The following is a 12,158-nucleotide window of genomic DNA, read 5'->3' as shown; positions in this document are numbered from 1 at the left end:
GCTTGTGAGAAGCTATCTCTTTTTCTCAAAGTTGCACAGACTCAGAAAGAAGTGTGCATTGGGTTGAATTTCTGCATTCCCGGGTCAGGGCTAGGCAGTGTTGGTGGCAGAGCACAACAGAGCCTGGGTGGAAGTCTGAAGCAGGAGGGAGGCAGCCCCAGGCAGACAAAAAGAGGAGGCAGCCTTCAAGGCCTCCTGTGGTTCTCTTAGCTGTCTGGTCACATGGTCCCCGGGGTGCCTTAAAGGCTCCCGAGAGCCGCCAGTGCCAGCTGGACCTGAGAGATGGAGAAAATTTCATTTTCCAGCATTCCTCTAAGGAGGCACTATCTTGTTAAAAGAAAATGCTTCTCTGATGAAAGTTTGTGATAGGAGGTGGGGCCTGGGGCCTGGGTGTGTGTCGGATATAGTAACGCATTTGTGAGGATTATATGAGATAATACGCGGAAAGTGATTAGAACCACGCTGGGCGTCACAGGGAGGGCCACGTAAGCGTTTGCTATTTATTGCTGCCATTGTTTAAGTTACTGTCATTATTATCACTTTTATCACTTATTAGCCACTCTCTAGGTGCCCAGTTTCCTTTTCTAGCTTTTGTACTGCTAAATAAGGAACACCTTCCCCCTCTGTTTCCTTCCCACCCCCCAGCCTTACTGAGATATAATGACATATAACATTGTATAAGTTTAAGGTGGAACAATGTGATCATTTGACACACATATGTGTTGTGAAATGATTATCACAATAAGGTTAATCACTCACATAGTTACCGTATGTGTGTGTGTGTGTGTGTGGTGAGAACATTTAAGATCTCTCTTAGCAACTTTCAAGGCTATGATACAGCAGTGTTAACTGTAGTCATTGCGCTGTATGTTCGATCCCCAGAACTTACCCATCTTCTAACCGGAAGACTATACTTTCTGACTAATATCTCCTTATTTCTCCCAACCCATCCCCCAGCCCCCCAGCCCTTAGTCTCTTTTCCTATGAGTTCAGCTTTTGTAGATTCTACATATAAGTGAGATTGTACAATATGTCTTTCTCTGTGTGACTCACTTCACTCCTTTCCTGTTTGCTTCTAAAGTTAATGTAAATTATATGAAATGCGGGAATAATATTCTTGTAAAAATTTTAAATATTGTAGATAAAGCAGAAGCCCTTGCTACCCCAGTTCTCTGCCTTCTCCACAAAAGCAACTATGATTTTCAACTTGGGCATGTATTTCCAGAAAATATGCTCATAGAATACTCATAGGAATCTATTTATATTCCTATTAATTAACTAATAGGACATATATGATAGATAGATAGATAGATAGATAGATAGATAGATAGATAGATAGATAGATGAAAGAACGAATGGAGGAAAAAGAGAAAGAAAGAAAGAAAGAAAGAAAGAAAGAAAGAAAGAAAGAAAGAAAGAAAGAAAGAAAGAAAGAAAGAAAGAAAGAAAGAAAGAAAGAAAGGAAGGAAGGAAGGAAGGAAGGAAGGAAGGAAAAGAAAGATACAGATATTTATCTATCTATCTCCAGGCTCTGTTCTCAATCTCTCTCTGTGTCTCTCTCTGACTCTCTGTGTCTCTCTGACTCTGTCTCTCTCTCTCTCTCTCTCTCTCTGTCTCCTCTCATGTACATATGTACACACACTCATAGAAAATATATGTATTGTCATTTGTATTCATGTATTTTTAATAAACAGCAAATATTGAGTTCTCATTCTGTAACCTGCCTTTCAAGCAATCATAAATTTTAGGTATGCTTCCAGATTCATCAAAATAGGTTCACTTCACTCATTTAATCCGCTGCTGAGCAGGCCACAGAATGGACGTGATGTGATTTAACTGAACTCTCCCCTGCTGGAGGAAGTTTACATTGTTTGGACTCCCCCCATCCACACAGGACACCTCGGGCTAAGCTGAAATATAAATGAGCAGCAGGGGAGAGATCCTTGCAACATAGATAACCAGATGCAACATACGTTACGGTTCTGGACGATGATACAGAATTATTTTAAAAACTCCTCCCAATCGACCAGGAAGAGGCACAAAGGACAGGAGAAAAAAAAAATGGAAAAAAAAATGGGCAGAGGGTGTAAACAGGCAATTCAGAGAAGAGAAAAAACATGGTCAATAAATATATAGAAAAGATGCTTCCTTTCCGGCAAACAGAGAAATACAAAGTCAAACAGTAAGAGAACATCGCTCCTACGCTCAGTAGTCAGACGTGGAAACACCTGATGGGGCCCAGTGCGGGTAGGAGGAAGCGGGTTTTCTCAAACCCTGCTGGAGGGGGCACAGCTGGACAACCGCTACATTTTACACAGGACACCCGTGGGCCCTGGAAGCCCACTGCCGAGCTCCCTGGCCCCAGATTCAAGGCTCCTTCCTGGTCCGGGGCCAGGCTGCAGCTTTGCACCGAGCAGTGGTGATGGGAGTGTGGGGCGAGAGCCTGGATCAGCCTGGATCACCCTGGAAAAGCAAATACTCAGCACCCAAATGCCAACTGGGACAAAATACCCTCCTCCCAACCTTCGGCCCTGCTGGCCATAGCTGATCACCCTTCATCCCTTCCCCCAGGATGGCATCCATCCCCAGATTCCTTCGGGATCCCTATTATAATTCAGCTTCAGTGGACCTCTCTCTGTGTCTCCTCCCCCGACAGTTTAAGACAGTGAGGCCTGAGCTCTCAGCTCTGACTGCCGGAGTCCAAGTCCCACCAGGGGATGCACCCCCTGACTTGCCTCTGCTTTCCACTTCATAGTCTTGGAGTGCCTGCAGGAGTGAGAGCGTGACTATAAGCTACCACTAATTGTCTGAAGTCTACCTAGGGACAAGGTTTAAATTATTTCCTAGGGTACTCACTAATTTTCACTGCATCTAAAAGCCCCAGGTAAGCCCCTCTCAGATATCCCAGCTCTACAGCTTTTGCATTTATGACCTCTCCGAATTTTTTTGACGATTTATTTTACTTGGGTCCAGAGATGAACTGAGTCTGACATAAATTGGACTGGGTCCAGTGTGGGGCCTCAGGTACATTTTTATTTAAAAAAAAAAAAAAGAAAGAAAGACAGAGAGAGAGAGAGAAAGTGGGTTCCTCTGAGTACCAAGAACTGAGATTCTTCCATCTGGGACTCTGGCTAAGAAGGTGTTTAAAATTTATGGGCCCAGATCTTTGTCTGAACAAACTCGTTAACCTTACTAAAGATAATCGTGAATGACAGCGGCCACAGTGGGAAACTTTTAACCCTGATAAGCTTATCCATTTATTAGGTGCCCTAGAGAAAAAGGAGTCCCAGCCAAGAACTCAGAAATGTAGAGGGAAAATTATGTTTCCTCCCCTGCAGTTCCTGGCAATGCAGGTGGGACCCACTGGGATACCCCACTCACTCTGGAGCCTCCAGATGGGATCCTGGGAAAACTGGCAGATGCTGGAGAAGGGTGAGAATTCTTACAAGTTCAGTTCTCCTGGATCTCTGTCTGCAGTGCCCAGTCAAGAGGGGAAGGTAGAAATTCACATTGTCACTTCCTTTCCAAATGAAGATTCTGTGAATTTGGTTCCAGGGTACCCTTTGGTCATTGATTCTTCCCCTCCCTGGGACAGGTCTTGCTGTCTTGTTTGTCTTGGTTCTGTGCTGGCTTTCTGCCTGCCTGGGGCACGCAGGTAGTCAGTTCTTGCACATGTGGGGCACGCAGCTCAGTCATCATCTTGGGGTCCCCGAAATAGGACCAGACAGAAATGTGGGTTGTACCCATTTTCAGCTAATATCTACTGACTGTTGGCAGCTCTCAGGGGAGTTATCCAAGTCTTTCTTTCTTTTCATCTTCTCTAGGAGTTGTTCTGGGTCTTGCCAAGGATGCACCTTTTGCATCCTCCCTGGGGGCAGCTTTTGTGTCTATATTTAAGCCGTAAGAGGTTTATTGCTTTTGGTTTTGAGTCATTTAAAAAAAAAAAAAGAAAAAGGAGTTGAGTACTGGCAGGACTACAGGGTTCCCCTTGTATCTGAAAGTAGAAGGTACCCGTGAAACCTTTCATGAACTAATACGGCGCAAAGTGAAGAAGCAGTTACCTTAGGACATGTCTTGCTAACGGCTGCACAAAATAAATAGCAGACTCAGTTCGCAGCTGTGGCGGCTCAATGCTGAGATGCTAAGTGTAGTTCTGGGGAAGGAGCCTGGCGGTGCCACTCTCACTGCTCAGGGCGCATGCTGCCTTTATAACAGCTAGATGCAAAATACACACTGTATGCTATTTTTGCTTTTTTTCATAAAAGTGAAAACCTTCTTCCGATTTCTTTCAATTAGCAAAAACAGGTACTAATGTAGGTCTCTTGTAAAAGCAAAGTGGCATAAAAGTGAACTCTTGAAAAGGCGAAGGGGTACCTGTGTTACTGTTTGTTCAGGCTAAAACCTGTTAATAATATGTTTGAAAGGAGTTTTTAAAAATGAATGCTATGGTTAGAAGTTGGCCAAATTGGGAAATTGATATTCAGAATCTTGTGAATGAAAAGTGTTGCCGGCCATATCAGTAAACAAAGGGTGCTTTGGCCATCAAGTTATCAGACACTACTATCGCCCGCGGGGGATGGGAGGGAACTCAGGATGGAGACAAGGGGGGCAGCCCAGCCTCTGCAGCCAACCCCAGCGGTGCCCCCTGAGGGAACCCAGGATGGGTAAGAACAAGATACTGGCCCTAGAGAGCTAGGTGCCTGTCAAAGGAATGATTGCAATGAGCCCAGACCTTTGCACCTTCCCATACATAGAAAGCACTAAACTCCTTAACTTGAGATATCTAGTATTCTTTAATTAACAGTCATCTTTTGATGTTCAGATTGCCTGGTCTTTGGGACAAAAACTCCTGTATATCCTGGTTTCTCCCCTGCTTCTTCAGAGCAGTCTTTTAGAATGACCTGAGAGACTGCCCCCCCCGGGCTCGAGTCTGCAGAAAGTCCCCCAAATAAAACATAACGCTCAACTTTTAGGCTGTGCATTTTTTTTCTTTTTCAGTTGAAAACCTGATAGGAAAAATCCTTTGGACCTTCTCCCCTGAGATAAAATCCATGTAGGAATCTACTGATGTCCATCTTAGTTGGAAATCTTCTCCCTGGGACGAAGAAGCAAACTGAAGATGACGTAGTTAGATGTGTGAGTCAGTCCCTTGATAGCATTCTGGTTGCAACCCAGTTCTTTGAGGAATTAAAAGCAACTGCAATGACTTACAAATCTGGTTTTTACAAGAACAGAAATGTGGCTCTAGAAGCCAATCGAAGCCCACCCTATCCTTTTTTCATTAATCTCAAACCTCTCAAACGTCATCTCAAAATGCTTGCAGGTACTGTAAAAGAACAGGACATTGGAAACAAAACTTCTTGGACACAAACTTCTATCCTGTGTCTTTGAGCTAGTCTCTACCTGGTCTTCTCCCGGAACCCAGAGTGATTATCTCTTTGAAATGCACACTTCAGGGAGATAATTCCTTTACTGTCCAATTATTGTCTAAAACTGCTGTATGTCACAGAAATAACTAAATTTCCTTTTCAAATAAACTCTCATCAGCTCTTTAACCAGGGTCATTTTTGGAAACCTTTTTGTGGTTCACAGACAGTTACTGCTTTACTCTGATGTTTGCAAAAGTGTTGTCTTCGAAGAAATTCATGGAGAAGATGGACAAGTAGCCTGGAATACAGGTTTCTGATAACTTTAAGATAATACCACTGAACCGGGTCAGAATTTCCAAATATCTAATTGAAACACTAGAGTCAAGCAAAATAAGAATTAATGACATGAGACTGAATACACGGATGACAATGATTATAATTTTTAATGACTTTTTGTTTGAAACATTGCTTGTGCTTTAATGTTTTTGTTTTTCAGGTGTAAGGAAATCTTTCTTTCTTTTCTCTGAAGCTGTCTATGACTTACAACAATTGGGTAAATTATGTCTTCGTAAACAGAATTGAAACATTTACTTTTTCTCCCTACCTGATCCCTCCAGAATCTGAAAACTTGAGCATTCGTATTTTCATGGCAATATAGTTCTTGGCATAAGTTCAATTAAGAATCTGTTTTCCTTATAACGGGACACAATCGGAAACATTAGTTATATTACCAAGACGTTGACTAGAATGCCATCTTTAAGAGCGATATGCATAAATCAGATGTGATCAGACAGTTTTAAGGAGCTAAGGCTGACTTTATAGAACCAATAAAACCACTTGGAAAAAGTCACCTGGTATCTCATTTACAAGGTTCTAAGCCTTAGCAGGTGAGCAAGAAGGTCATTTCCTGGAATTCCCAGAAACATAAGGAAATTTGGGGCCTTCAAAAAGGAAGGAATTCACCCAAATCTATAGAGCAAAGTCTGATGGTGAATCTTTAAGTTGGTTCGTTAGCCTAGAGAGGCTTTTAAAAGTCAGGGGATTTTTTTTCTTTCTTTTTTTGTTTTTTAAATAAAATTAGGGATTCCTTATGAAAAATCTATCAAAACTAACTTTAAAAAAGCCTATATGGTCAATTTCTATGCTTGCTGCACTTATGTAAATAATCAGGCTAAGTTTAAGGAAACTAGACTTATTTTGCAAACAAATTAACCTTACTTTGAGTAACCTTTATAGACATGGGAGGAACTATAGAGAGAAGAACTCTGTTTCGATGGAAAAATATGGTAACCGTTGTGGGTATTAAATTCTAGTCCTGTTCAAAATCTCTCAGATTTTGTTATTTACTTGTAAACTGGACTGGATCCTGAATTCTTCTCGTTTTCTCAAATATCTGGCTACAACCCTCCAAACTAATATTTCCAAATTTCTCCCGCTTTTCTGACTTGCAATCGCTAAGAACAAAGACTGCCCTTGAAAGTCGTTGGAAGGGACCATACCAGGTCACTACCCAGATGGCAGCCAACCTTCAGGCCCTTGAACTTTGATCCACATATCCCAATTAAAAAGGACTCCTCCACACTCCTGGAACTGCACACCAGCTGGAGAGCTAAAATTAACATTGACTGGAGAGGTTCCTCCCTAGAAGCAGGTGACACCTTGAGGTGGACGGCTCTCCAAAGATCATGAATCAAGATTTTTCACCTCCAACAGGAAAACTTCATTTCTTTTGCTTTGTCACTTCTTAATTTTTCTCTCTGTTACTGCCTGGGAAGATAATGCTCCTTCACTCTGGCAACTATCACTGAACGACTTTTACCAATACAAGACATTAGCAAACAATTCACTCAGCTAAAACAGGTTAATGGGACTTCAGACACAGTCTTTGGTTTATCTGACACCAGTTGGTTTGGTCCATGAGGGTCTTGACTGCGGAACACACCTCAGCCTCTTGGTAGCGTCCTCCTGATAGTCATTATTGCCTCCCTGGTGCTCTGTGCTCACTCAAGGGTCTTAAATACATGTTCGTGGCCATCAGCAGTATATCACATGGGCTCACTTCACTTGGAGAAAAAGAAACAAGAAGAACAATGAGATGAAAAGCAAAAACCATCCTTCCACAGACCTGACATCATAACTTAAGATTTTCATGACAAGGACAGCTTAACCCTGATGGTGACTGAGAGTGATACTAACACCAAATTTTTTGACTAATCGCTTATGTATGAGAGGATGACCCAAGGAGGGAAATTGTTAAATTAATTAAACAAGGAAGCCATTAGGCTGAGGTGGCTCTGATGCCTTAGGATCTTGCCTACCTAAGCAAACCAAAATCTAACCTTGGATGCCTCAAGACTGGAAATCAAAACCTTAGAGCAGCCAATCACAGACACTCAACTGGGCTTTCCTAAAGGAAGCAACTGCTTAAGCTAGAGCCAATCAAACGATTTTCTCATTCTGCTTCCACCTCTTCCCTATAAAAGTCTCTTTCCTAGTTCCTGTTGATGGAGTGCTTAACCCCTCTCAGTCTGGTGCAGTCTGATGTGAATCCTGTTTTGCTCAAATTAACTCAAAATTTTTGATATGCCTCTGTCTGACTTTTAACAAGACTCATCTCAGACCCATCCTAAGCCCCCTGCACATCTTACTGCACCATTTTTCTAAAAAGCCCCATTTTGGAGTCTTTTTTGGTGAACTCGGTGTGGATGACTAGAGAGTGAGATTGCACAGGAGACGGAAGCTCTGACAACACGAGGAAAGCACTTTTGTGCCCCAGTGATGAGTAGGTGGTTGATTTGTATTACTTGGAGGCCAGAGCCCTGTTTGTGGTTATGGATGGAAGAGGCAAGTGAGCAAAGGGTTAGTGGAGAGACGCTATGGAGAAAGGAGCTTAGACATGGTTTACTAAGAAATCGACAGGACAAAGAGACGAAATGAAAATGTCCCAAGCGGTTTCAAGCAAGTTGGAAGGACATCCTAAAGACAGCCAAGAAAATTAAGGGTGTGTGGGATAGAAAGTCATTGTGTGTGTCAGAGGCAAATGAGCAGAACAGGCAGCCATGGGGTTGACCTAAAGACAGCTCTCAGCACCCGCCTGTGACCTTACCCTTAATGAGCACAGAGCGAAGTTCATGTTCATTAGTTAGAGCAGAGCAGCTAGATGATTTTATAGACACAATTGCATTGGCAGAGGGTGTTTTCTTCAGTACATTTATTACATCATTTCCAAAACCAACAGTGCAGTACAGTGCTGTGGAATGGAGTTTTCCAAAAGACACTGTTTTTCAGTATTCATTGAGCAATGGACTCTTTGATTGGATTTACTCAGACAACAAATCGTGGCTACCTTCAAAAGGGAAGACACCCACAGCGTGAAAAGTGCATCTCCTTGTTCGCATCTCCTCCACCTTGGATACAACAAAGACGAAATCTCTACCATCCAGCGGCATTGGGAAATTTTCTTAACCTTGACATTGGTTCTCTTTGCTCTTCCTGTCCAAACTCCACATAGTCAGGCACCTTCCAAAGTCTACATTGCTGGGAATTATTTGGAGGATAAAAGTTCCCAGGACAAAGTTTCACGCTTTATGTAAAAAAAGCCTCATTTCTATTATTTCCCATTTAGCCATGAGCAATTAAGCTGGAAACACCAATGCAAAGTATATTTGTGATGACTTTGCATGTTCTCTGACATGAACCTCATTCTCTTTGGGATCAGCAAAACCTTCACTGCTGTGTACAGACATCTTTGTGGTCCTCCTCCACTCTTGCATGACTAATTCATTTATTAACTTGATAACACGCAAAGTTGGTCAGCAGAAGGTTGGTGTCTCAATCCGAAATTAACTTCTCTTTTGTTTTTGTCTAAAATGAAGCTCCAAATGATGCTTGCTGTTTTGAGGGACATTATCTGCTCTTCTCCACATCAAGTCCTCTCGGGGGTTCTTGCTGCCCGTGTGACTGAGAAAGTGCTTAAGGAGGGGCAAAGGTTTCTTTCCTGCTTCCAGCCCAAAGGTACCCTCTAGAGAGCTGTGACCTTGTGGCGCATGAGATTTAGAAAAAGAATAAGGAGACTATCAAGGGGATACGAGCAGAGAATGAATGAGGGGAAAAAAATGTAATAAGACTCTGGATGGATTTGTTTTTATTGTCGGTACTTGAAGGGGTCTACAAATCTTTTAATAACTTGGAAATCACTGGAATTAAATTGCCATTAAGAAAAACCCATAGAATGGTTCAGAGATTATATGAATATCTTAAGGAAAAAGACGTTGTCTTGCCCGCATCCTCATTAACTCTTTACCCGACTCATGATATTAACATGATATCAAAGAGAAACAAGTCCATCCGGGGTGGGGGGTGATGAGGGAATTGACAAGCAAAGAGAGAGTGAGCTACTAGAAAACAGTGTCCATTGGAGGAATGAGTGGAGAGATGGAATAGGAACCCCAGAACTTCAAAGATTTCAGACCCATTGGCAAGATTACCCTTCATGGGGGCATGGATGCCTTGTATCGGAACCCACGGAGTTCAAAAATCACTGTGCCTCGGGCAAGTCCAACCCTGTGGCGAAAAGGATTAGCTTGAGCCTTTCAAACATTCCATTCAAATTAGTCTTCTTCGTTTAGTTCTATGTTCACTCAAAATCTCTCTCTACATGTGCCTTTTCTTCCTGTGAGACTCAGCCTACAGAATGACCTCACTGACCCTACAGGACTTTGAACATGAAGATGCCTGTGAAGTCATTTGCATTAAAATTCAGTAGGTTGGCATTCTCTTAGGTCGCTACGTTGTTACAGTGAGATAGATGACACATGTATGGAGTCCTACAGATTATAAGGGCACCCCTCTCTGTGACATCCTGATGTAGAGATCAGTCTTGTCACCTTGCTTAGGATGATTCTGCCCAAAAGAAGGGGATACGTCACAGTGTCTACAAAATCAGGTGTCTCTGCCCAGGAGGTATTGGCTGAACCCAGAACCACGGAAAATTCCCACAGATAATAAAGGCTTCCCTGCAAGATTTCTTTGGAGGCAGCCTGCTGGCATCTCAAGCTCTGAAAGCACAGAGTTAAGTCATGCCCACAGAGGGATTAAAGCACTCTTTCCTCTAACTCCAGGAATGAACTAAACCCCCAGAAGTGTGTGGGACACTGTGTAAATGCAGTCCCCAGGATTGGCAGAAGAGTATTCATTCTTCTTTAATATTATGACTTCAATATTATATATGTTGGTGGCTTATATCTGAAGAGCGTTTTAAAGTCACGCACCAAACGTTGTACAATACATAATTCCATAAATTCTCCATAACAGCTATGAGAGAAGGTTGCGGCGTTGCCCTGCCTTACAAATGAGGAAACCAGGACCCAGACAGGTTGGGAGTTTCCCCTAAATCACACAGTGGTGCAGCCAGGAATTGAACCCACCAGGCTGCCTTTCTCCAGAGCCCACAGGCTTAGTGACTCCCTTGTTCCAATGGCTCTTTGCTTTTCTTCTCATAAAATGGCTCTGGTTACAAATGGCACCATTAAAGCCAGTGGCCTGGGGTCAAGCTAACCGGCTCAATCACTCCACACCAGAGGGATGCTCTGCTCCGTGATCACTGACTGTAACTGCACTTCGGTCCACAGTGCCTGCCCCAGCTCACCGGGGCTGAGAACACACGCCTATGAATGAGTACCTGGCTGCCCTGGTTGGTGTGCCCTTTCCACGCGAAGCCGGATCCAAACAGAAATCTCACTTTATATGAAGGCCACAGCTGCATCATCTTCACCCCAATGTTAGTCCGTAATTTCATTGCCATCAGAAATTTTTACCTCTACTTTTTTTTCCATTGAAGCATAATTAGTTACAATATGTCCATTTCTGGTGTGCAGCATAATGTTTCAGTCATATATGTACATACATATATTTGTTTTCATATTTCTTTTCATTATAGGTTACTTCAAGATACTGAATATAATTCCCTGTGCCATGCAGAAGAAACTTGTTATTTAGTTATTTTATCTATAGTAGTTAATATTTGCAAATCTTAAACTCCCAATTTATTTCTTCCCGCCCACTTTCCCCACTGGTAACCATAAGATTGTCAGGTCTGTGAGTCTGTTTCTGTTTTGTAGATATGTTCATTAGTGTCTTCTTTTTTCTTTTTTTAGATTCCACATATGAGTGATATAATATGGCATTTTTCTTTCTCTTTCTGGCTTACTTCACCCAGAATGATGATCTCCAGGTCCATCCATGTCACTGCAAATGGCATTATTTTATTCTTTTTTATGGCTTAGTAGTATTCCACTGTATAAATACACCACAGCTTCTTTTTCCAGTCATCTGTCGATAGACATTTAGGTTGTTTCCATGTCTTGGCTTACTTCTACTTTGAACATAACTATTCTCTTGTGGAATTTCTGATTTTGCTACTTTCTCTTTTTTCACAGGAGTTAAATACTTATTTTCACTTAAAATTCTCCCAAACTCCTCTGCTGTTCTAAACACTCTTCCTTTCACTTTCATATCCCTCAAAACTCTGCTACCTTTTTTTTTTTTTTTAAATAGATCCATGCTGGCCTCAATCTGTGAGTTTATACTTTATTCTTCAAATACAAACTCAGGAACTGATGTGTTTCATGGATCTCCAAATGAACAATGGGTGGGTTTCCAGAAAATTGTGATCCTATGACACAAGCCTCAGGTATAGATAACTAAGAGCAGAGAGCCTGTCCCTTCCCAAAGACAGAAGTTTGGCAGCAGGAAAGGTCTATAAAGGGGACCCCATTTTATAGGTAAGGA

This window comes from Camelus dromedarius, chromosome 7, assembly GCF_036321535.1.
Source record: "Camelus dromedarius isolate mCamDro1 chromosome 7, mCamDro1.pat, whole genome shotgun sequence".
Taxonomy (NCBI): Eukaryota; Metazoa; Chordata; class Mammalia; order Artiodactyla; family Camelidae; genus Camelus; species Camelus dromedarius.
Note: the sequence above shows the minus strand (reverse complement) of the source record.